Raw genomic sequence first — 26,974 nt, forward strand, 5'->3', positions numbered from 1 at the left:
ACACACACACACACACACACACACACACACACACACACACACACATATATAAGAGAAGGAACTGGCAACCCACTCCAGTATTCTTGCCTGGAGAATCCCATGGACGGAGGAGCCTGGTGGAGTACAGTCTACGGGGTCTCAAAGAGTTGGACACAACTGAGCGACTTCAATTTCACTTTATATGTATATGCACACCACCTGTTCTTTACCCCTTGATGGAATTGTAACGCGCCAGCACCACCGGCACACGAGCCCTGTTGTAAATAATGCTGCGATAATGAGGGGCATGTGCACATCTGTGTGTCGCTTCAGTCGTGCCTGATTCTTTGCGACTCCGTGAACTGCAGCCCGCCAGACTCCTCTGTCCAGGGAACCCTCCAGGCCAGAATACTGGAGTGGGCTGCCACGCCCTTCTCCAGGGGATCTTCCCAACCCAGGGACTGAACCCAGGTCTCCCACATTGCAGGCAGATTCTTTACTTTTTGAGTTACCCAGGAAGCCCCGTTGAGGGGCAAATATCTTTTCAAATAAGTGCTTTTGTTTTCCTCAGAAAGGTACGCAGAAGTGGAGCTGCTAGATCGCATGGTTGTTCTAGCTGTGATGCTTTGAGGAACCTCTATACTGGTTTCCATGGTGGCTGTGCCAATTCACATCCCTACCAACAGTGTGCGGCCTTCACCTTTTCTTCACATCCTCGCCAATTCTCGCTCTATGTTGTCTTTTTGATGATAGGCATTCTGGCAGATGTGAGGTGAAATCTCATTGTAGTTTCCATTTGCCTTTCCCCGATGATTAGTGATGTTCAGCATCTTCATGTGTCTGCTGGCCATCTGTATGTCCTCTTTGGAAAACCGTCTATTCAGAGCCTCTGCCCATCGTTTAACTGGTTCACTCTTTTGATGCTGAGTTGTATGAGTCCTTTGCGTGGTTGTGATATTAACCCCTTAGCAGACACATCATTTGCGAATATCTTCTCACGTTCAGTAGGCTGTCTTTTCATTTTGTTGATGGTTTCCTTTGCTCTGCAAAAGTTTCTTTTTTAGTTTGATGTAGTTCCACTTGTTTATTTTTGCTTTTGTCGCCTTTGCTTTTGTTGTCCTCTGTGCCTAAAGCAGAGCCTGGCACATAGTAGGTGCTCAATAGATTCTGTTCAACTGAATGAACACAGAACAATAAGAGTTATGTTCACCCATAGTCTCAACAGAGGCAAAAAATACTTAGAGATTACCAAGGTTTATGGCCCTTCAAAGGGCTGCAAACACACAGATTATCTGTGTATTAAAACAGATGTACAGGTTATCTGTGTATTAAAATTTCATGGAGATTGGCCAACTAGGAAAAAAAGTACCTAAAAAGGTTCCTGGACCAGGGGAACATTGAGAAACTCTGTTTTAGAGGGAAGATGGGACTATTGGAACACATAGTAAAGACCCTTAAGCCAGCCTGGGAGATCACGGAATGCTTCCTGGAGGAGGAGGCATTTCAACTCATTCTTAAAAGATATGGAAAAGTCAGCTGGATCAGGGGCCAACAAATCTTTTCTATAAAGAGCCAGATAGTAAGTATTTAGATCCACAGGTCTCTGCCACAGCTACTCACTTCTGCTGTTGTAGATCAAAATCAGCCATGGATAATCCAGAAACAAAGAGATGCAGCTGTGCTCCAATAAAACTTTATTTACAGAAACAGATGATGGGTCAGGTTTGGCCCCTAGGCCATAGTGTATCAACCACTGATCTACACAAGGGGAAAGGAAAGGCCACCAGAGGGAAGAGCTCTAGCAAAGGTGTGGAGATGGGAAAAAACATGGAGAACCAGAAAAGAGCCAACAGTGTGGTTTTCCTTCTCCCTGGGGCACAGAAAGAGGCGTCAGTATTTACCAAAGACATGTGTTGGCACACAGGCCAAGCACAAGATCGTGTTAATTCAATCCATAAATATTTATTGGGTGCCTACTACGTGCCAGACATCATATGAGGCACTGGGGATGCAGCAGTGAAAATGATCACTTCTGTGTCTCCAGGGTCTAAAGCCCAGCCAGGCATATAGTTTTCATTAAAGAAATGTGTTTGAAAAATGAATGGATAGATGACCGGATGGATGGATGGATGGATGAGTTGGGAGAAAAACACAAAACACCCAGATAAATAAATAAGCAACTAAATACAGCTTCCTCGCTAGCTGTGTGACCTCGGAGAAGTTACTTGACCTCTCTGTGCCCCAGGAGGTTGACATAGTCGGTCCTTTACATGGAGGGTTCCACATCTGTGGATTCAACCCACCAAGGATCGAAAGTATCTGGAAAAAACAATTTCAGAAAGTTTCAAAAAGTAAAACCTGACTTTGCCATATGCCAGCAACGATTAATATAACATTTACATTGTATTAGGTATTTTAAGTAATCTAGAAATGATTTAAAGTGGGCTCTATGCAAATACCCTGACATTTTACATAAAGGACTTGAGTATCCATAGATTTCCTATTCTGTACGGGTCTTGGAAACAATGCCTTGTGGATACTGAGCATGTGTGTGCACACGTGCATGATCAGTTGCTTCAGTCATGTCTGACTCTTTGCGGCACCATGGACCATTGCCTGCCAGGCTCCTCTGTCCATGGGCTTCTCCAGGAAAGAAGACTGGAGTGGGTGGCCATGCCCTCCTCCAGGGAGTCTTCCCAACCCAGGGATAGAACCTCTGTCTCTTACATCTTCGGCATTGACAGGTGAGTTCTTTACCACAAGCACCAGCTGGGAAGCCCTTGGCTGCTGAGAGATGATGGTAAAAGCAAAATGCAAGACCAGCATGTAGTGGTTGCTCTATAAACATAGCTGCTGATATTGAGTCAGTATGCTATTAAACAAATACACAATTTAAAATAACTGGTCCAGGCGACATTGAAAACAGAGCAGGTACAGGAGAGAGAGAAAGAGAAGAGGGGGGCTACCTTGAATCAGGTAGTCTGAGTCAAGGCTGTTCTGGCCACATCCTGTGAGTATATCCTAGAATTAGTAGTGTTTGCAGCCCTGATGCCCTGGGGCCCCACAAGAGAGTTTATTATGAGTACAGGAAGGTGTCTTCTCTAATTAGAGTGTGCGTATAAAGTGCTTTGAAATCTGAGGATTAAAGGGGGAGAAGAGGTGAGGCTCTGGTCACGGGGCCAGAGCACCCCACTGGGAACCCATCCATGAACCTTGAGAACTAGACTCAGCTCTGGCAGCCTTGTCTGGAATGGGGCCCTTCTCTCCTCTGAAGTAGAGGTTAGGGGCAGTGGAAAATACACCCTCTTAAGGCAAGGAGCCCGGGGAGGCGGGGGAGGCAAAAGTGTTGGAGCTGTGCTGAGATGATGTGCTTAAAGCAATGGGCCCATCATGAGACAAGGGATGCTGAGTCAGAGCTAGCTGTTTCCAATCTTGTTCCATTCCTGCCTTTTGTTGTTGTTGTTGTTCTCTGCCACTTTCTAGCTGGGTGACCCTGAGAGAGTTACTCACCTTCTCGGAGACTGTTTTCTGAGCCTCAGTTTTCTCTTCTTTAAAATGGGGTGGTTACAGTACAGTAGTGCTAGTTGCAGCTGAAGCACGTGGCCCAGAGCAGAGATGACAGCACCTCTCTTGGTGGACGCTTAGGGAACCATTACTTGGTTCCGTGAGTTAATTACTTCCTACACGTTCCGTGAGTTAATTCACTTGACCCTGATCTTCCAGACAAGAACCTCAAGGTCACCAGAGACAGCCATGTGCTGCCCAGCTCAAGGGGCACCAATCACATAGACCACGATAAGAACAGCACCTCTGACGCTCTGGTGCGCAGAGAGATGAAGTTACTTTCTCAAGGGCACACGGCTGGTACATGGCAAGACCAGGATTAGACCCCAGGCAGCCTGGCTCCTAACTCTGGATCAACTTTGCCCTCATCAAGATGGTTGTTGTAATGGAGAGTTTCTGGGAGGCAGAGAAATTTTCCCTTTGACCAGCCAAGCAGGCAACAAGCCTCCCTTCACTGTTCTCTTACTTCCCCTTACCCTCCAAGCCTGTATGTGTCTGCGAATTTTTGATGTTTTTACCATCTTCAGATTTTACAAGAGCAGTGCATGTGTGTCTTGGCTTGCTGTGCCCACTGCAGTCCATGGGAGCCTGTGAAAACTCCAGGACACCCAGCCCCAGAGATGACCACCAACTGTGTCCCTTCCTGCATCATCGCATTCTCAAGGCCTTCGCTTAACAGACAGGCTGAGACCAAGGTGATTCCAAGGTCACTCAGCTCGGAAGCGGCTGAGCAGACCAGAGCTTTCAGACTCCAACTTCACCCTTCTTCATCCTCATATCTGAGTTCTCAGACCAGTGGCCCACGAACCAAATGCAGCCTGCAGCCTATTTGATTTGGCCTCCATGATGTTTTCATAAAATTAGAATTTATCATCAGCATTTAAAGAAAGGGATATTTCCAGGAATAATGTGCAAAATATTTAACCAGACTGACCTGGGCATCTACCATTCAGAGTGGATGCTGGCAGTTCAGCCCAAACCCTGGGGTATTGCAAGAAAATGCAATAAGATAATCAGAAGGTCTAGAAAAGGCCGACCTTATGGAGACAATAAAAAGATCAAGAGTTACTGGGGCTTTGCAGGGAGGGAGCAATGACTGAGCGAGCAGAGCAGACTTAGAGGGCAGTGAAAGAATTCTGTAGCACGCTATGACAGTACAGACACGTGTCAGGACACATTTGTCCAAACCCATAGAAGGCACAGCACCAAGAGTGAACCCTAATGTAATTACAGACTCTGACTGGGTCCCTAACGATGTGTCCATTAGATTCATTGATTGTAGCAAACGTACCACTCTGGCCAGGGGGTGGGGTGGGGGGTTGTTGATAGGTGGTGAGGCTGAGCGTGGGATAGGGTGGGAGCAGGGAGATATGAGAATTCTCTGTACTTTCTGCTCGATTTTGCTGCGAGCCTCTAAAACGGTCTACTGGAAAAATCAGAAGGTCTGGCTTCACCACCCGCATACTTTTCATGGAGCCACAGTGGGAGGCAGCTGAGTCCTAGGGACCCTCTTAGGTGAAGCGTGTGTCCCTGAGTGTGCTAGGCTCCGAGGTTGTCTGCTCCAGCATCACCTGCCCAGGCCCTGCGTGTGACTCAGGTACAGGGAGGATTCTTTGGAAGCTCTTGATGCAAAAGAGAACTGGGTGAAAGTGTGCCCTGCCAAAACCGGCCAATGAGGGCAGGAGAAAGGCCTGGTGACGCCTGCCTTTATCAGACGCCGCTCGCCATCTCCCTGGGCTAGAGCCTCCTGGGCATTTTCCACGGGGCAGAGTGAGCCGTTCTTGATTCAGCCTCCATGTGCCTGGGCCTGCAGTGGGCGGGGGCCCACAGGGGACTCGGCCCCATGAGGCAGCCTTGCTGTGTACTGCAGCAGGCGGGATCAGGGTTCTGGGGTTGAAATGATGCCAGCCCGGGAGAATAGAGCAAAAGTGGGCCGGACGTGGACAATCAGAAATGATCTCTAAGAGCACTTAAATCCTGAGAAATCAGATCGATTTTTCTGCTAGTAGTTTACTTCGTATAATCACTCATTCATTAAACAAACATTTATGGAGTACTAAAGTTATGACCAAACTTGACAGCATATTAAAAAGCAGAAACATTACTTTGCCAACAAAGGTCCGTCTGGTCAAGGCTATGGTTTTTCCAGTGGTCATGTATGGATGTGAGGGTTGGACTGTGAAGAAAGCTGAGCGCTGAAGAATTGCTGCTTTTGAACTGTGGTGTTAGAGAAGAGTCTTGAGAGTCCCTTGGACTGCAAGGAGATCCAACCAGTCCATCCTAAAGGAGATCATCAGTCCTGGGTGTTCATTGGAAGGACTGATGTTGAAGCTGAAACTCCAACACTTTGGCCACCTCATGCGAAGACTTGACTCATTTGAAAAGACCCTGATGCTGGGAGGGATTGGGGGCAGGAGGAGAAGGAGACGACAGAGGATGAGATGGCTGGATGGCATCACTGACTCGATGGGCATAAGTTTGAGTAAACTCCAGCAGTTGGTGATGGACAGGGAGGCCTGGCGTGCTGCGATTCATGGGTTCACAAAGAGTCGGACACAACTGAGCGACTGAACTGAACTGAACTGAAGCACATATAAAGGAGGCCTTGGAACAGGGATAGTTGCGGGTCGGGGGGGGGGGGGTGGCGTTCAATAGCCAACTGTTGTTTGTACCTGACCACTGTCCATCCCCCTCCCCTCTTCTGGGAATCACTCCTTCCCATTATCATTCCATGTGGCTCAAGGGGAAGTGGGTTGTCTTCCCAACAAGAGCAATAGGTGTACTAGGCCTGGGCAATGAGCATATTCCACCCCCATTCCTAAGGATTCACTCTGGGATGGGCATGGGACCAAGTCAGGCCAACCCAAGTCAACCCCAGACTGATGCTGGGAAAACATAGGAAAGTCAGCTTTTATCCACTTGGCTTGCTGACCTGGCAGAGTGGCAGCCTGCATTCCTGGGGCTACAGGGTGACCATAACTGACACAGAAGGAAAGAGAGCTGAGAGCTGGAAGGGGCATGGCTCCTAAAGAGCAGGTACACATCTGGATCCAGCCACTCCTGAAGCTGAACCCATCTCAAGAATTTCAATTTGCATGAAGTGAAAGGGAAGTCACTCAGTTGTTTTCCTATGGACTGTAGCCTACCAGATTTCTCTGTCCACGGGATTTTCCAAGCAAGAGTACTGGAGTGGATTGCCATTTCCTTCTCCAGGGAATCTTCCCAACCTAGGAATCGAACCCAGGTCTCCAGCACTGTAGGCAGACACTTTATCCTCTGAGCCATGAGGGAAGTCCCATTTGCATAAACCTATACATTCTCACACACACACTCTCTCTTTTTTCTTAAACTCTTTTGAGCTGGGTTTGTTTGTCATTTTCAGCCCAGAGACCTGGACTATATACAATAGTAATGGGTAAATGGGTAATTCACACAGGGTCTGACAAACTATACAGACCCTGCTATGGGATTATCAGAGCCAGATGTAAAATGAAAATGCAGGGCACTTGTTCTGAAATCAGTAAGGATTTCAAAACGGCAACGCAGAGCTGTAAACCCAGTTTGGGTCCAAAGGCAGAGCCCTTTGGTGTATGGGGTGCTATGAGACTGCAGAGGGTCCTGAAGCCCCGGGAAGGAGCTGGATTTTATAGTCCATCCTGTTGGAGATGTGCAGTCTCGACATGCAAGGACTTTCCCACAGTCCTACTAAGAGCCAGTGTTGGAGGCAGGATTCGAATCCAGGTCTTGTTCTCTCAGCTTCCACTGTCGCTGGAAGGACCGCAGGAGGACAACAGTGTCTCTGGACGCCCGAGACCTCGGGGGCCAGGATCAGGGCTTTGCAGTCCTGAGACCCTGTGCTCGGCAAACCCACACGCATTCCCGTCTCCTTCTCACCTTCCGCAACAGTGACCGTGCCCTCACTTTCCCAGCTCCTTGGCAGCTGGCTCACGCATGTGATCCATCACGTGACCAGATCTGCCAAAAGAAATGTAAGGGGAGTTCCTGGCATGCAGGGAAATCTTTCACTTTGAGCAAAGGGGACAGAGTGGATGGTGCAGCCTCTCTTCTTATCATTAGAAGGACTGAACATCTATCCTGAAACCATGACGGGAAGCTGAGAGAACTGCAGAGATGCCTGCAAGAGCCCTGATTTTCTTGAGCCACTAAGTCAAGACCAACTGTCTCCCTCTGAACTTCTTATTATGGGGAAAAATAAACCCTTGCTTGTTTGAGCATCAGTCACTTGCATTTCCACCTCCTTGCTGCCAAATGCATTTCTGTCGTAAGACCTTAGGTTGCTCTGGAGCCCCACTGTACATAGGGAGATACTGAGGTCTGGAACTGAGAAGAAACTTCCTCGGGTCACACACTGGAGTCACGAGTTTACTGACTCACCATCTAATGCTCCTTCAGCTCATGCTATGCCTCCTGGTCTATTTCCTTTCACTCAGGCTGCTATAGACACGGCCAACAGCTGCCCTGTAAACCAAACATAAGGCAGTGACGACCTTGCCCCTGAATCTTTCCAGTCTCTTACGTAAATAGCCCCCAGGCCACTGCCTCCAAGCCATTGGACCCAGGACAGCTTCCCACATCCTTTAAAAAGATGAGATGACCAAACGTAGAATCTGTGCTCCTGGAAAGTGTGAGTCACAAATCCTGAACCAGAGAGTTCACAGCCAGGAATCTGCCTATCACACTGGTAGTCTAGACCCCAAGGCTTCCACTAAGCTTGTCCCATGAAGCACTGACTCATCTGCAGCTTGTGGTCAGTTCTGACACTCAGATCAACTTCTTCTCTGCTTGTGCTAGGCTTGTGGTCTTTAGTTAGGTACTGTGAACCTCCTGTCTCTGTCCCACCTTCTTAGAGGAGAATATGAATACTAAAGAAATAATATTGATGCTAATACTAACAGTACTTTCATGTTCCCAGTGCTTTAAATGAATTTTAATTTTTTTCCTCAAAAAAATCACTGCAAAAGATAAATATTTTATGATCAGAAAAACTAAGGCTTAGAAAAGTTAAGCCACTTGCCAGGATAGCAGAATACTTGGTGGAGCTGGAATATGGCCCTGAATCTGTTGGCTCTTGGAGTCCAGCTCTAAAGGACAAAGCCAACTGGATCCGTTAAGATAGTTTTCAGAGGCTCCACAATAGCAGTTTAGATAATAATAGCATTTATTGTTTTTTTAAAGACTTCTGGAGACTGGAGACCCTAGGGTGTATTTGGAATCTCAGGGTGATGGTAAAGGACCTATGCTCCTTGCCTTCAACTGCAAGTCAGCAACTTGTCCTTAGGGTATTCACCTAATGTCACAAGGTGGTTGCCACAGCTCACTCATCACCTCTTCACACAATTACATCCGAATCAGGAAAGGAAGAAAAGAGGCAAACAGATCTCTCCTCATATGCCTCTTTCTTATCAGAGAGGAAATCCTTTCCCAGAAGCCCCCAGCAGAGTTTCCCTTTGGCCAGAACTGGGTCAAATGACTACCTCTAGACCAATCACGGGTCCAGGAGAATAGGATGGCAATAATTGCCTTAAATCAAATGTGGTTTATTTCCCAGGCCTGGGTATATGACCAGCAGAACAAACACAGGTTTCCATCAGTGGAAAGGAAGGAAGAAATGGCAACAGGCATGGTAACCACCGGTGTCTGACACCCCAGCATTTTCAAATGTTTAGCACAAGCACCTCTGTTGGTTTTCAAGATTATTGTAGGTGGTATGTGGATAAAGTTGTGCTTTCAAAAACTTTTTAGTATTTATTATGTATTTACACACATTTGAAAAAGCACACATATTACTAATTCATCAGAACCATGAATTCATGGGTATTTTTTCTCCAGATGAAACAACCATGTTTAAGGTTTTTACAAAATTATGTAAGTTAAAGAAAAATATTGCTAATTATAATTCATTTACTTCAAGATTTGGCAATTGTAAGGGTAGGAAACACTTTTCTGTTATTCCAATTGGCATTTTTTCCAGCTTCTCAGAGGCCTTCTGCCTTCAACCTCCTTATTGAGGAAAATAAACATCCACAAAGATTTCTGCATCATCTGCAAATATGAATCAAATAAAGCTTCAAGCTCAAATATAATCCAGGCTTCCTAAGCCAGGAGGAGCAGGCATCTCGACTCCAATCCTTTCCTGGTATTTCACCTCTGTCTTAGTAGTTTTACAGTTTTACTGGGCCTGCCCCTCCTGTTATAAGCTGCCGCAAATCCCGTTTCTCAAAGAACAAGATATAAATTATAAACAGAGAGACAACTTGGGATTTCTTGTACTTGTCAGGAATTTTCAAACTGTCCTGAGGCATGAACTCTTTTCATTTATACAAGAATTTCAGGGGTCTGTCCTAAGAACTGGATCAGTGATGGCCCACCAATGCAATCAGAGGTGCTGGAGCCTTTGTTAACAGGAATGAGGTCAATCAACGCAGATCTTCCCTGACTTACGATAAGGTTACATCCCAGTGAACGCGTCGTAAGTTGAAAATCTTAAGTGAAAAGTGAGCTGAAGGGAATCCCCTCCAAGTGGCCAGGATTCAGTCCCTGGTCAGATCCCACAGGCCATGCAGTGCAGCCTTAAAAAGAAGAAAATACACTTACCGCATCTAACCTATTATCACAGCTTAACCTTGCCTACCTTAAGCGTGCTCAGAACACTTATATTAGCCTAGAGCTGGGCAAACTCAATTAACACAAAGCCTATTTAATAATAGAATGTTAAACATCTCACGTCATCTATTGACACCGTGCAGACAGAGAAGAACAGGATGGTTGTCTGGGTCCAGAACGGCTGTCAGTGTATCAGCGGTTCACCCTGGTGACTGTGGGGCCGACCGGGAGCTATGGCTCACAGCCCTGCCCGGCATCACGAGAGAGGATTGGACCGCATATCGTGAGCCTGGAAAAAGATCAAAATTCAAAATCAGAATCAGACCAAACGCGTTTCACTTTTACACTATCATAAAATCAAAAAATCGGAAGTTAAACAAAGCCAGGAACCATCTGCACGTGCTGAGAACAGAAGACTTCCAGGAGCTCTGGTTACGTGAAAAACGCAGAACGTGCACTATATAAACCTCTACTATGTAGAGGGCCACAGAGTAAATACCTGGGGATCTGTGGGCTACACAGCCCTTGGTGCACGTCCTCAAGGACGCCGTCTGAGCGTGAAAGCAGCCACGGCATGCAAACACACGGGCAGGACGGGGTCCCAGGACAACTTCACTCACGGATGCTTTGAATTGCATATCATTTTCATGGGCCATAAAGTATCATCTTTCTTTCGATTTGTTTTGAACCATTTAAAAATGTAAGAGAATGTAAAACCATTCTTAGCTTGCAGGCTGTACAGACACACGCAGCGGGATAGATAGGTCCTAAGAAGTATTGGCCGTCGTTGGTCGATGCCTTGTATAAACCATTGGTACAAAAAGAAATGTTAGACAAACATGGGAAACAGAGGAAGAGATACTACATTACATACATGGATGGATAGGTGTGTGTGATATACTATGAGCTGGAAAGAAGGAGAGATTGAGAGAGATTCGTATGGACAGTTAAAAGCAAGGCATTGGTACAAAAAGAAATGTTAGACAAACATGGGAAACAGAGGAAGAAATACTACATTACATACATGGATGGATATGTGTGTGTGATATACTATGAGCTGGAAACAAGGAGAGATTGAGAGAGATTCCTATGGACAGTTAAAAGCACGCACAAGAAATGGGCAACAGTTGGCGCTTCTGGAGACAGGATCTGGGAAAGATCAGAGGAAGGCAGAAGGAAGGCAGTTTGCCCCACAACTCTTACCCTGTCTAAATTTTTCTCCATGTGCTCATGTTACTTTCACAAAGCAGAAAACATTTGTTGAAGCAAAAAGGATTCCTCTGCCCCGTCGATGAGAATGAGATGATGATCTGAATAAACACGTGTAGGCAGCCGTGGCACAACTCCAGGGGGCGCTGTTCGTGGGTTTATTTATAGCCTGGAGCTCCTGGAGCTGTTCAGGCCCCGCCCTGTTGGCAACCAAATTAACACCAAGACTTTGTAGGAAGTGAAATTAATAAGTAAATACTGAGGGAGTCCGGTGAGGAGGGAAGTTGTGGGAGGAACAATAAAATCTCGCTATTTCCGTTTTAGGCTGTTCCTTATCTGGGTCACAGTAAAACCAATGTTCTGCCAATATTTACTTTTGATCTTTGCTCCAGCGTGGCGGAAAGATGCCTGGGCACAGCATAAATGTGAGGGTGGAATTGAGAGTTATGAGAAGAGAAGGGAACTCACCCTGAAATAAAATCGTCTCAAGAACCTAAATAAGAAAATGCCATTCGTTTCACAGAAACACTCAAAGGCCAAGTTTACTTTTTCAGCTGCCGCTCTCAGAAGGCCTGTCAGCTTTCCCAGAAATCTGGGGTTCTGTGAAACCCCTTTGGAAGCATTTGTGACCTAGGTCAGAGGTCACAGATGGCATCTTCCCCCCTAAGGAGGGACATCCTGGGTGGCTCAGTGGGTAAAGAATCTGCCTGCAAGGCAGGAGACACAGGAGATGTGAGTTCAACCCGAGTCAGAAAGATCCCCTGGAGGAGGAAATGGCAACCCACTCCAGCATTCTTGCCTGAAAAATCCCATGGACAGAGGAGCCTGGCGGGCTACAGTCCACAGGGTCACAAAGAGTCAGGCATGACCGAGCGAGTAAGCACACTTACATGCACTACATATGTAGGCAGCCAATGTGGATTTTTGATCAGCAGTGGTTTAATGGTTTCAAAATCAAGACATTTCACATAAATACAGAAGTTTCTGGTTTCCCTTGAAATACTTGGCGCTTGGCCATACTGGCTCCACATTCCCACGTGGAAACGTTAGGCTGTGCATAGCCAAGTCTTTGCTGCACCTTGCAGATGGGGCCACGGTTACTGGTGAGCCACAGTCTCCACACTCCCTGCTGTCCTCCGTCAGCACTGCTTCACTCATTGCTTGTTTTCACACTTTATTCACTCAAGCAATATTTACTGAGCACTTACCCTGTGCCAGGCCCTGGGATTATAGCTGTGAGCAAAACAGAAGAACATCCTCCACTTCATAGAACTTATGTTCCAGCTGGGGAGACAGATGATGAACAAAAAAATAACTTAAAATGCCAGAGAAAAATAATGCAGCCAAAGTGGATACAGACTGTGAGGCGTGGTTGAGGCAGGCCCTACTGAAAAGGTGGCATTTGAGGAAGTACCTGAAGCAGGTGAGGGAACAAACTTTGAGGGTATCTGTGGGAAGAATGCTCCAGCCGGAATCACTAGCGAGTGCAAAGGCCCTGGGGCATGACCCTTCCTTCTGTGCCTGAGGAGCGGCGAGGAGGCCGGTGCAACTGGAGGGTGAGGGGAGCCGTGAGAGAGGTGAGGCCAGGGAGGCATCCGGGGCACAGATCTGGGAGGGCCTCATGGGATCTGTGGCTTTTCCTCTGCATGAGGTGGGAGCCGTGGAGGGTTCTGGGCAGAAGGGGGACACGGCTGGACTTAGACTGTGATAGACTCCCCTATGGCTGCATGAGCGGACTGTGCACACGCGTGTGTGTGTAGAGGGTGGGGTGAGGAACAGGCATGGCATCAGGGCAACCAGTGCAGACCTACTGCCGTAGTCCAGGCACAAGGAAATGGGGCCAGATCAGGGCGCTGCACGGAGGTGGCAGAGGAGGCTGGGTTCTGGTCATAATCACTGTATGTCCCACCTCGCTCTTTTTGGCTCGCAGGAGAAACTCTGCTCATTCACCCTGATCCAGCCACGTTGTCCTTGCACAATGCAGCCCTGGGGCTGTATCTTTAATCCCCCAAAGACCTTAGGAGCTCATTTGATTGTCAAATAGCCCCATTTTACAGATGAGGCATAGAAACATGAGCTCCTGTTCACCCAGTGTATTGTCTAAAGAGGTTCACAGCTATATCTCCCACCCTTGTGATTTTTCTTGCTTTTTCTTTGAGAAGCGGCTTTACTGAGACATACTTTGTACGCCACAGAATCGATCCTTTTGAAGTGTACAAGCCAGTGGATTTTGGTATATTCAGAGAGTTGTACAAAAGTCACTACTAATTTAGAACATCGTCCTTGCCCCCAGAAAAAACCCTGTCGATTAGCAGTCACTCCCCATTCACCCCTTCCCAGACTCTGGCTATCAGTAACCTTCTTTCTGTCTCTGTGAACGTGCCTCTTCTGGATGTTTCGGATAAATGGAATCATACAGTCTGTGGGGTTTGGCGCCTGGCTTCTTCCACTTGGCATGTCTTTGTGGTTTCCCCAGGATGTAGCCGGTATCAGTACCGCATCCCTTTTCAGGGTTGAATAACACCCCACTGGATGGATATGGCACGCTTTGTCCATTCATCTGCTGACAGACTTTGTTTTTGTGGAATGTATGTCTTCACTTCTCTTGAGTGTATATATATATATATGTAGGAGAAGAATGACTAGTGAAATTCCATGTTTAACCTTTTGAGGAAGTGCTTTTTCAAACTGTTTTCCCAAATGTCTGCCTTATGCTAAACTCTGACCTGCCATGTGTGAGGTTCCAAGTTCTGGATATCCTCCTCAGGTTCTTATTACAAAGTGACTTTGACTCTCCTCCCATTGAGAAGGGAGGTCTCTCCAACCTCTCCTGTCGCGTCCCCTGGAAGCCTGGATGACCTTTATGACTGCATAAACTGACAAAACGCAAATGATCCTAGGCGACGTCTGAGCCCAGATCATTAAGATGCCCTGCACTTCCAGCGTGATCTCTTGGAATGCTTGCCCTGGGAGCCCCACCGCCACGTTATATGGAAGCCCAACCAGCCCAAGTGAAGAGACTACGTGGAGAAGTCACACCTAGGGTGTCCCCCCGCCAGCCCTGCAGAGGGACCAGCCACCAACCATACAACATGAGGACTCTTCATGTGATACCCCTGCCCTCTAGGCGCCAAGTCACCCCCTGTCTTCAAGTCATCCCAGCTGAGATGGAGATGGGAGAACATCGGATCCCAACATCGGAGAATGGAGAAATACATCTCTCTGTGTCTTGTCTGAATTCCTGACCCACAGGATCCGAGGGATATAAATCGGAAAGAATAAAATGGCTGTCTTCTGCCACTACGTTTGGGGGTGTTTGTTATGTAATAGTGGCAGCCAAGCCCCCCAGCTAGCTAGGGGCAAGGTCAGAATTCAAATCCTAGTCTGTCTGGTGTCAGCCGTTCCGTTATGGCCCCATGAGTGCTGCTCCACCACACCTCCGGCCGTGACGAGGGGGATCGAGGCTCCATCCCTGGTCCCATCTGACTCGGTACATCAGGTGACATCCCCGTCCTCAGCCTGACCTTCTGGCAGCATCAACTACGGATGGAAAAGGCTTCCTTTCTGTTTGGCAGATTGTTGCTGCTGCCACGGCTATTATTTAACACAAACTTTCTTATTCTTTCTCCACAAATTAAAATAAACAAATAAGGAAAAATGAATTCCACCTGTCATCCCCAGCATGCAGGGAGAATCTCCATGAAACCTTGACTCCAGGGTTGAACCGCATGATACAGGCATTTAAGTTGACAGTTTCACCATGAACAAATGGCCAGAGTGGGGTAGGAGGGAGAGAGACATGACCTAAATAGCTCAGGTGAGTCCAGTGGGCAGATCCTATCTTTTCTTCAGCACGTCCTCAAATACACGGCAGTCCCTCCATCCAGAGGCTGTTTTGATTTACAGAGAGTTCATGGTGCACTACGGCCGAGAGAAAATTTAACTTATTTTCTACAATCATTTTGGCTCCACATAAAAGGAAAACTCTTCCCCAACAAAACAGGGATTGCTTTACATGTATTGTTTTGTCCCTGCTTTTTTCACTGAACGATATCCCTTGAACAGCTTCCCATGTAAGCTCCTTCCTCGTGGCCTTTTTTTTTTGGAGGAGGGAAGCTTTTGCGTGCTTCATGTGATATTTTGGTCTGGGCAGTAACACAGTAAAAGTCTATTGAAACACCGTGAATCTTCCAGTCGTAATGCTGAGTGAGAGAAACCAGACAGAGAACAGCCCATGCTGTGTGATTCCATTTATATAAAGTCCAGAAGCAGTAAAATTAAGCTCTGAGGTTAGAACTCTGCACAGGGGTTCGTTAACCATGGGGGGATTTACTGGGAGGAGACATACAAGGGGCTTTGGGGATGTTCTGTTTCATTCTGGAACATTCATCTAGATGCTGACTCGATGAGTTTGTCCCTTGGTGAGAACTCTCTGTAGGATGTGCACACTTTTCTGTGCTAAAGATAACTAAAAACACCAGTGTTTTCAGAACATGGGCTATGCCGTATGGAAATACATGCTTCATGTTTTTGCCACATGTAGATGTACACGACTCTTTAAAGGGTTGGATATGAAGCTAGTAAACCTGGGTCTGAATCCTGGCTTGGCCAATGATAACTGTGTCACCTTGGGCAAATTGGGCTTCCCTGGTGACCTGATGGAAAAGAATCTGCCTGCAATACAGGAGAGCCAGTTTCAATCCCTGGGTCGGAAAGATCCTCTGGAGTAAGGAATGGCTACCCACTCCAGTGTTCTTGCGTGGAGAATTCCATAAACAGAAGGAGCCTGGAAGGCTACAGTCCACGCAGTCGCAAAGAGTCATACACAACTGAGTGACTAACACTTTCACTTTCACTTGGGCAAATAACCTTTCTGAGCCTCCATTTCTTCATCTGGATTCCAAGTTCACAAGGCCCCCAGAACCAGCCCCTGCCACCCTGCCCAAGGTGGACCTACCAGCCCTCTTTGGCTCTCTCTCTAAGCGCAAGCCACACTGGCTACTGCTCTGCTCCTCCCACAAGCAAAGCTTAGTGTAGCCACAGGGCCTTTGCACTAGCTATTCCTGCGACTTTCCTCCCCCTGATTTTCTTGTGATCAGTTCTTTTTTCTCATTCATGTCTCAGTTCAAGTATCACCTCCTGGAGAGCCCCTTTGCTGACCACTACCCACACCGCCCATTATCAGTTCTATTCCCTGGTCTCATTCTCCTGCCAGCCCCTCCAGCTGCAATGATCATACTTGCTTTTTGCATTGCTGTTGTTTGCTTGTTATTTGTTCAGCATTCCCTCTGGTCCCACAGACTCCACGAAATCAGGGATTTTTCTTTTAATATTTATTTGTTTGGCTGCGCTGGGTCATAGTTGTAGCATGCGGGATCTTTCAACTTTGCTGCAGCATGCAAGATCTTTAGTTGCAACATGTGAGATTTTAATTCCCTGACCAGGAATTGAACCTAGTCCCCTGCATTGGAAGCACAGAGTCTTAGCCATTAAACCATCAAAGGAAGTCTTGAAATCAGGGATCTTGCCAGTCTTGTTGATTGCTAACATCCTCACCACCTAAAATAGTAACTATTTGTTTTATGAATGAATCAATCTACCCAGTGACCTGATCCTACTTTATAGAATATTTGAGAGGTTCAAGGAGATGATGTCTTGAAAGTGCATTTTAAGCATGCAGGGTTATAAAACACAAGAGAACTTTGGAAGTCTTGGTCGAATATGGTCAGTTACTAGGAGGACTCTAGCTAGGCTTAGGTTTTCCCCTTAAGCTAGACCTTCAATAATCTGACCTGTGCTACAAGTCACTTTACCTTCTACAGCTATTTGCCTGGAACAAAATCTCTGATGCTCTTATTTAGCTTATTTATTTCTATGATAATACTTTAACATGATGTTAAGTCATTCAGAAGGTACCAAGAGGATAACGGGAAGCTTGTCTCCCCCTGACTCCTGACCCAGAAGCAGCTAACATTTTCAGACACCGGGCAATGATTCCAGAAAATTTCTACACATCAACAGGCATGTAGGGAGATACACCCCCACCTTTTCTATTTACACAAAAAGGATCTGACTGATTTTACATAAACCAGCTTTGTATTCCTGCTTTTTCTTTTTTCCACTTTAAAATCTATGTCCCTATTGCTGCATAGGAATTGGCTTTGCTCTTTTTAGAGACTGTAGATGACTTATCCATTCCCAATTGATGGATGTGGCTGAATTAGGTCGTTTGCTACTGAGAACAGTGACCGTTCTCCAACACACATCTGGGGGCCCAGAGAGTCACGAGCGTCGTCTCGAGTCTGTTAGAGGAACCAAGCACTCTTCCCTCCCCACCCTCCCCTCCAACCCCCTCCAAATGCCCTCCCCGGTGTTTGTGTTTTGGCCTTTTAAAGACTTTTTCAAAGTTGACTTTGGCTTCTTGGCCTGAACCCTGAAGTGTTTGAGCTGATAAGATAGTGGGCTTGGCGGAGGGGGTGGGAGCAAATAGTTACCTTGGAGGCCCTCGGCCGAGCAGAGGAGGGGGACGCCGTGCTGGGTCCCAGTCAGGCCAGGGAAGGGGGGAGACGGGGTGGGGGGCGCCTGCACGCGCGCGGCTCCTCACCGGCTCCTCACGACCTTCAGACCAGTTCTGAGAGGGCCCCCACCAGGGTCGACCTGTTAACCGGGGCCTCTCGGAAACCGAACAAGACACCGCGGGCAAGCGAGAGCAAAGTCCTGGCGAAGCTGAGGCCTCGGGCCCACCTCCAGAGGCCTGCAGCCTGAGGGCCCCGCGGGGCCACGGGGGTGCCCAGTCTCCCCGGCAGCGGCACAGTCCTGACAGAATCTCCACAGGCTGGCAGCTGTTACCCCGTTCCAGGAATCTTACCTGCCCGCACCCATCTAGGTCCCAGGCAAGCGAAGTGAACGAATTAGTCCAGACCCCACCTTCCAGAACCTTCTTCCGTCTAGAATAGCAGGGAGGTTACAAACTGTCCAGGGGGCCTCAGACACCCTGTGGGGACTGAGCTGGGGCACTGCCTGGCCTAGGGCAGGGACAGCCTCCCCAGTCATGACACATCCCAGCTGGACGACTCCCTGGGGCTCCCCAGGGCTCCCCAAGATTCCCAGGACCCACAGCCCCTGCACGATCTGGCCCCACCCACCTCCCCAACCTCAGCCAGCTCCGCTGTAGCTTGTCAACACCCCAGGCGGCTCCTGCCTTAGACCCTGGTAAGTGCTGTTCCCTCTGTCTGCAGAGTTCTCACCTTCCACTTCCTCAGCTAAGATGATACCTCCTCCTCCAGGAAGCTTTCCATGATGCCCAGGATGGGTCTGGAGCCCCCTCAGGGCTGTCTCATGCTCCTGTATATTCTCTGTCTCAGCTCCAACTCCTCTGGAATCAGGTCACCATTTGTGGGTGGCCAAAGGGCTTCCCTGGTAGCTCAGATGGTAAAGAATGTGGGAAACCTGGGTTCAGTCCCTGGATTAGGAAGATACCCTGCAGGAGGGCATGGCAACCCACTCCAGTATTCTTGCCTGGAGAATCCCATGGACAGAGGAGACAGGCAGGCTGCAGTCCACGGGGTTGCAGAGTCGAACAGGACGGAGCGACTAAACACAAAGTACCCAGCAAAGCCAGATTCCAGGCTGCATCTGACCGTCCTGCATTCAAATGCTGGCTCCCCTATTATCTGTGCAACCTTGGGCCTCAGTTTTCTCATCTAGAAAGTGGGCATTATGATGGCACCACCTCATAGGATGGTTGCAAGGAAGAAGCGATTTAATTGAAGGGCTAAGAGCAGTGTCTGGCACAGAATGTTGCTCGGCATTATTCCATCATTTCTCTCCCACAGACCAGAGTAGGTGCTCACGTAACACTTGCTGGATAAATTCATGCAGCCCTTCAAATGCATTCTTGAAGATGAGCAGTGGGGGAAAATGCTTTTGATATAAGGAAAAGCTTTCTAAGCACAACACTAAATAGCTGAGCAGTATGATTTACAACCCTGCAAACACACACACATGCACACACGCACACACGCACACGTGCACACATGCCACACGTGCACACACGCACGTGCACACACACGCACACACGCACGCGCACACAAATACCTTAGGTTAGGAGAAAGAGGAAAAAGAAAAAAGAAAACTGGACTGTTTAGTGTGGTTGCATTAGAAGAATGGGACAAAGAATAATTTTTCGTCTTTCTTGTTTGATGTGTTTTTTTCTAGTCTTCTTTAATAAGCATGGTTTCAATTTAAAAGGGAAAGAAATAACAACGAATCTAGCAAAAGGGGAGCCTGCAAGCCCTTTCTGTTCCATAGAGTTTTCCCACAAACCGGGGCAGGGTGGGGTGGGGTGGCGTGGTCAGAGAAAGAACTGCCCTTTAGAAGTGAAGCAAGAGCGGGAAACCCAGCGCACTCTGGGCCGGCGGAAGGTGTCAGCCGACCAGGGGAAGTTGAGCGCCTAATGACCCAGCACGCCCTCTCCCAACGTGGGGCCTGGCGGACGTGTGCACGCTGGCACGCCCCAGAGCCTCAGCAGACCCCAGACCCGGCTAGCGACCCCACCTCGCACCACAGCTCCACGTGTCCCTACGGCCTAAAGGGGGTCACCCCACCGTGTCCCTGCCCCTCTTCACGTGCGATAACTGGCTTAACCTGGTCTGGACAACCTGCCCGTGAGCCAGCTGGGGGTCACTCTGTCAGCCTCACTTCACAGAGAAGAAAACCATGGCTTGAAAGATGCAGTGATTTGCCCAAGGTTGCCGAGCTGGTAAATAGCGGCATCTAAATGTATCACCACTTGGTCCCATCCTTGTCTATGATCGGCCTCCTTCTCATTTCTACGAAACCAAATGATGAGTTTCTAGAGGAAAAGGGTGGGTTCGCAGGCTTCACTGTGTCCCCAGGGCCTGGCCAGAGTCTAGCTCGTAAGGCCGGCTCTAGCACAGTAATGATGGTTGGATAAATGAATTAACCTATGGAGGATGAATAGAAGGATGGATGGATGCATGGGTGGATGGATGTATGAATGGATGGGTGAGTAGGTGGGTGAAAGGAATGAATGAAAGGATGGATGATAGATGGGTGGATGGATATTGATATGAGTGGATGGGTGGAAGGCATACAAGGAATGAAAGTATAGCTGAATAGGTAAAAGAATTAATTAAATGACCATGAGAGGCCAAGGGCGCTAAGAGGATGCCTGTTGGTTCCTGGACCTTGAACGCACCCTTCAGGAAGGTTGCAGGCCGGCAGCTCTCAAGCCAAATCAGGCTTCAGACATGTTTTGTTTTGACCATCCCAGGGTTTTTAATTTTTTAATTAATTTTCATTATTTTAAAATTAGGAAATTTCACATTAGAAATCTGAATCTCTGGTTTCCCTGACAGCTCAGCTGGTAAAGAATCTGCCTGCAATGAAGGAGACCCCAGGTTCAATTCCTGGGTTGGGAAGATCCCTTGGAGGAGGACATGGCAGCCCACTCCAGTGTTCTTGCCTGGAGAATCCCCTGGACAGAGGGGCCTGGAGGGCTACAGTCCATGGGGTCACAAAAAGTCGGACACGACTAAGCAAAGATACGATCCTTGCAAAATTGGGCCAGCTCAGGTGCCGGGAAGCAATGTGCCAGGACTGACAGGGCGGAGCCACCTGGGACCGCAGCCCCCGCCACTCCTCAGCACGTCTCTGGCGTTGAGGTTGGGTGTCAGCTGCCAGTTATTACGGCACTTCAGGCTGGTGTTATTCTCATAGTATAATTGCAATGAAAATGAAAAATCTCGTGTACCTGAGTTTCCATCAAAAGTGGGAAACTGAGAACATGTAGAAAGGAAACTGGGAGAGACGTTGTTTGTGGAAGGAGATAATGCTCCTATGGACCTGATGCCCACACAATGCATACTTTCCTGAGGGACAGTAGAATGCAGTGGTGGAGGGCACAGGTGCTGGGGCTTGAGAACCAGTTCCAGCCCCAGGTCTGCTGGCTGCTGGTTGCGTGGCCTTGGGCAAGTCATTGAACCTCTCTGGGTTTCAGTTTCCTCGTCTCTAAGGCAGAGATGGTGTCAGTTCCCACCTCTGGGCATTAATGAGTTCCCACGTGTGAAACCCTCTGCGTGTGAGCCAGGACTAACTTTGGTTGTTTTGAGTGACCTGCACAACAGGGGTTCTAAACCCAGGGCCGTTTGGCAATGCCTAAAGACTCGGGCTGCCACAAGGCGTCCCTTCCAGGCTGCGGCCAGTTAGACAAGGGATGGGTCCCTAGCGCCTCCCAGTGGCTTCATACCTAAACTGCACGAAGCTCTCCAGCCTGGGGTGGTGGTGGGGAATAGGGACTGACCCCAGGGCCATCTTCATCCAGACTCAGTGAGAACGTGGAGATTTAAGGTCATGAAAGATGGTAGCAAAGGCTTAGGAGACAGAATGACATGGGTTTGGATCCCAGCTCTCCCACAGAGCAGCAGGGAGACCTTGAACAAATCTATGACTCCTCTGAACCTCAGTTTCCTCAGCTGTAAAATGGGGATGATGTTACGCCAGTGTTGTGGTAGGATTATATTAAGCAACATACATAAACAGATGGCACCTACTGGATGCTTCATAATCCTCCTCTCTGACACTGGTGTTCACCTAGATCCAGAGCCAGGGGGGTGAGCTTCCAGTATACCCAGAATGATTTTAAATAATTCTCAAACAAATAGTTTTGCTAGAGGGGTGGGATGTGATGCAGGGTAGGACATTCAAGAAGGAAGGGAGATATGTATAGTTATGCTGATTCACATTGTTGTTGGCAGAAATCAGCCCAACATTATAAAGCAATTGTCTTCCAATTTAAAAAAAATAATTTTGTGCCAAAGTCACATTTACTATACAGAATGGGATCCACAACATATTGTCAATAACCTCAGGCCTGAAAAACATGGTTCAGAAGGGAGATCCCATTTTGTTTGACATATCTGGATTTTAGAATACATACATTTGTAACATCTGTAAGAAACAAAGACCTAATTTTCTTAGTATATAAAGAGTTCTTGCAGATGAAGAGACAATTACCTGATAGAAATATAGGCAAAGGATGTGAATGCTTTACTACCAGAAAAGAGAAGCAAATGGCCTTCAGATGTTTTTTAATTCCCAACCTAAAGGAAGATTATGCGGATTACAACCACAGTGAACACGTTTTTCCCCCATTCGGCAAGGCCAAGATGGAGCAGTCGGATAATAGTTGGCATTGGCTGTGGGAAAACCAGGGCTCAGGTCAGTCGTTGCCCTGAATGTCAGTTGGTAGGCATGACCTCAGAAAGCATTTGGACAATAAGTGTTAAAATTTAAAAATGTACCTGCCCTTTGGGCAGTTTGGGGGCTAAGAATTCATCCCTTTGGAAATAGATCCCGTACACGGAAAGACGCCTGTGAAAGGAATACCAATCCGCGGCATTGTTTGCTGCAGCGAAACACTGGCATCGGCTACATGGTATCGCCAGGGACTGGTTAGATAAATTACGATATTCAGACAATGGAATGTGTAAAGAATGCTCTCCCAGTACTGATCTGCAAAGATCTCCAAGGTACATCATTAAGTAAAAAAAACAAAACCAGTGCAGGGCAGGGTGTGCAGTATGCTTCTATTTAGAGAAACAGCTACAGGAATCCATGTACACATTTGCTTACCTACACTCTGGACATCTCTGCAATGATCCCCAAGAAATGATAGCCAGGGTGACTTCCTGACAGGGAAGCTTGGAGATTTAGAGCTGGAGAGCAGGGCTTAGGGATTATTGCTGTTTAGTCGCTAAGTTGTACTCCGACTCTGCGACCCCATGGACTCCACCCCGCCAGGCCTCTCTGCCCATGGGATTTCCCAGGCAAGAATACTAGACTGAGTTACCATTTCCACCTCCAAGGAACCTTCGCAACCCAGGGATCAAACCCGTGTGTCCTGAATTGGCAGGTGGATTCTTTACCACTGGGCCACCAGGGAAGACAGGGGCTAACGACTAGACAGGGACTATCCACTGTAAATCTTGCGGTAGCTTTTCAACTACTTTTCATGCAAGTATGTTTTCTTATTCATATTTTTAAAGTTTTTCATCCTTTAAATTAGATGAGAGGGAGCAATGTCTGCAAGGATATGCTCCAAAATGTCAGTAGCACTTACCTGTCGGTGACTGATGGGGATTTGGAGTGACTTTTATTATCTCATTTTTACTCAGATGTATTTTCTGATTTTTAAAAAATAATTATAAAGGATATTTGGTATTAATAACTTCAAAATTTCTTTAAAAGTAGACTCTCCGTGTTTTTTTGGTAGCCGGGGGAAACTAACTTCTACAGTGAAAAGCAACAATGGAATATGTGCACTCCCCTAAACAGTCAAATTATCTTCACTGCCAAGAACGTTACGGAGTTACATTCCATGAAAAGTGAGGATTGATGTAGTCATCCTACTGTGTGTGTGTGTGTGTGTGTGTGCGCGCGCCTGCTCGGTCGCATCCAGCTGTTTGTGACCCTGTGGACTGTAGCCCACCAGGCTCCTCTGTCCATGGGATTCTCCAGGCAAGAATACTGAAGGGGGTTGCCATTTCCTTCTCCAGGAGATCTTCCCAACCCAGGGATCGAATCCCGGTCTCCTGCATTGCAGGAGGATTCTTTACCATCAAAACTCTTAAGCTTCCAACTTGTATTGGGGCTTGAATCAGCTTCAAATCTGTCACTTATTCGCTGGGCACATCAGTTGAGCTCTCTTGGCCTCACTCTTCTCATCCACAATGTGGAAACACTGCGGCGCTGCTCGCAGACTTGTCTGAGATGATGCCTGTCGAGTTTCTCTCCTGGCTCAGGGTGGACAGAGTGAGACCTGGTTTTTCTTTCAAGCATGATGGGAAAACGGAACAGGCAGGGATTGTGCACATTCACGGAAGGACAGGATGGGGCCCTTTGCCTTCTTCAGGATTAGTTTGTAAATAGCTCTGTTTGAGCAGGCTCTGGGAGTTGGTGATGGACAGGGAGGCCTGGCGTGCTGCAGTCCATGGGGTCACAAAGAGTCGGACACGACTGAGCGACTGAACTGAACTGACTGAGCTCTGCCCAGAGTCCCCGGTACTCGGCCCATCTCTGCTGGGCAGTCTTCCTACAGCTTGGAAAGAGTGACACCAAGTGGCCAGGACTGAAACTACACCTTCAGGCCTCGCTTATTGACAGCCTGGGAGTGTCTCCTCGTCCCTTCCACCGGTGGTCTTGAGCAAGGTGCTGAAACTCTCTGGATCTCATTTTTCTCAGCTGTAAAGTGGAGATAAATGTGCTTCTGTGGTAGGGCATAGTTGAGGTGTAAATAGGGGTGATCCAGGGACATCATCTCCAGGCCGCTCTATTATACAACAAACGCCTGGGAGAACGCAGCTCTCATTATCATCACTCCCGCAAAGTTCTAGCCTCCTACATCCTCCTCCAGAGTGATTCTAAATCAGAACCTCCCAAAGCATAGACCAAGTACCAGTGATGCTTCATGGGAAGATTTTAGTAGGTACAGGGCTGCTCCATCCAATAACACTCCATTTTCTTTTGGATGTTCTTATTACATCAAGGTAACAGTTTGATTTCTTCTTCTTGGGCTCTAAAATCACTGCTGATGGTGACTGCAGTCATGAAATCAGAAGTCAGTTGCTTCTTGGCAGGAATTCCATGACAAACCTAGACACAGAAATATTACTATGCCAACAAAGTCCATATAGTCAAGGCTATGGACTTCCCAGTGGTCACATATGATTTTGAGAGCTGGATCATAAAGAAGGCAGAGCACCAAAGAACTGATGCCTTCCAGCTGTGGTGCTGGAAAAGACTCCTGAGAGTCCCTTGGACAGCAAGGAGATCAAACTGGTCAATCTTAAGGGAAATCAACTCTGAATACTATACTCATTGGAAGGACTGATACTGAAGCTGAAGCTCCAGTATTTTGGTCACCTGATGTGACTAGCTAACATTGGAAAAGTCCCTGATGCTGGGAAAGATTGAGGGCAGGAGAAGAGGGCATCAGAGGATAAGATCACTGGATGGCATCACTGATGCAATGGACATGAACTTGGGCAAAAGTCGGGAGACCCTGAGGAACAGAGAGGCCTGGTGTGCTGCAGTCCATGGGGTCACAAAGAGTCGGACGCAACTGGGCAGCTGAACCACAGCAACAGGTTGTTACTGATAGGTCTTTAATGCCTTTCTAACATTTACCCATCTTCCTTTTGAACAAAAAGCAAGTGGGCCTTAGGCTTAGAGCCTTCAAAAGGCAAAGTTATTTGGCCACAATTCAATAACTTTAAATGTTTTCATATTTACATTTTTGTCATTAGGTTTACATTTTGTTACATTTTGCCTTTTGTCAAAGGCAAGTGGTGGTGGTTTTCCATTTACAGTAGATGTGGCGGATTGTGTTATTTTCAAGGCGTATTGGTCCTTCCTACTGGTAGTTCGCTGGTAACTCTCCCCACTGATGTCAGCCTTGGCGGTGTGACTTCCTTTGACCAACAGCATCTGAGTTAAGCTTCCAAGCAGGAGCTCTAAGAGCCAGCTTGTGGTCCTCCCACTTGCTCTTCTTTCTTGGCTGTGAGTCAGATGGCAGGGAGTGGGCTGCTTCTTCAATCTGCATCCCGGAGTAAAGAGGGCACCTGGACCAGAGCTGCGGTCAAGCTGCAAGCAACATGAAACATGAATGAGAAACAAACCTTCGTAGCTGACAGCCCACTGAGATTCTCAGGTGGTTTGTTACTGCAGCAGAATCTAGCCTGAGTTGACTGATACAGTAGAAATAACATATTGCCTTTAAAAATAAATATACTTTAGTAAAATGAACGTGTTTGTTTAGAGAAAAACGCTAGGTAAGGTGATAGGGACTTGTTACAGGTCGACATACTGTGGGCAGTAGGGGGCATACATAAGGACAGCAGCGGCTGGATGACTGAAGTTGAGAAAGACGTGCACAGTTTTAAACGTGAAAACAGTTGCTCCAGGTTGCACATGGCTCCACTCAGAGCCCCCCAAATACTTCTCGATTCACATTCCAGCTCTCCAATCTTTGCCTCCCCTCACGTAGCCAGAGTGGGTTTCCTGGAGCATACATTTGACCAGGTCCGCCCCTGCCCTGACCTCGCTGGGGGCTCCCTGGTACCCTCAGGACGAAGCCCGGGGTCTTCGTCACGGCCACCGGGCCTTCGCAGCCGCCCCTCAGCCCGTCTCCTCTCCCGCCTGCGTCTCGGTCGCAGCCACACTGGCTCTTGGCTGTTCTTTGAACAAGGCAAGCACGCTCCTGCTCCGGAGCTCTGCTTCCGATTTGAAATCCTCTCATTATAAAGCCCCTCCCGAGGGGGAGCGTGGCCGTTCCTTGCTCCCTCCTGTCTCTGCTTAAATATCACTTTCTCGAAGAGGTCTTCTCGGACCACGCTGTGTAAAACAGCAGCTCTCTAGTCTCCTGCCCCTTTATCCTGGTTTTTCGTTCCCTATCACCTATGACTCTCCGACCACATTAAATATCTGTTTATAATCTGGATCCTCCAGTAGAATATTAGCTCCTCGAAAGCAAAGTTTTTGTTTTTTCATTACGGAGGCCCCAGTGCCTACAACAGCA

General features: G+C 47.7%; 1 long non-coding RNA gene across 1 annotated transcript; it reads right to left on the reverse strand.

Moving 5' to 3' along the window:
- Nucleotides 1-8,358: 8,358 nt before the first annotated feature.
- On the reverse strand, nucleotides 8,359-11,629 carry LOC139036524 (uncharacterized). The gene is made up of 3 exons (XR_011489291.1): nucleotides 11,371-11,629; nucleotides 10,289-10,456; nucleotides 8,359-10,133 (listed from the first exon to the last, which is right to left on the reverse strand). It is a non-coding gene; the product is annotated as an uncharacterized lncRNA (long non-coding RNA).
- Nucleotides 11,630-26,974: the final 15,345 nt, after the last annotated feature.

Source organism: Odocoileus virginianus, chromosome 9 (assembly GCF_023699985.2).
Source record: "Odocoileus virginianus isolate 20LAN1187 ecotype Illinois chromosome 9, Ovbor_1.2, whole genome shotgun sequence".
NCBI lineage: Eukaryota > Metazoa > Chordata > Mammalia > Artiodactyla > Cervidae > Odocoileus > Odocoileus virginianus.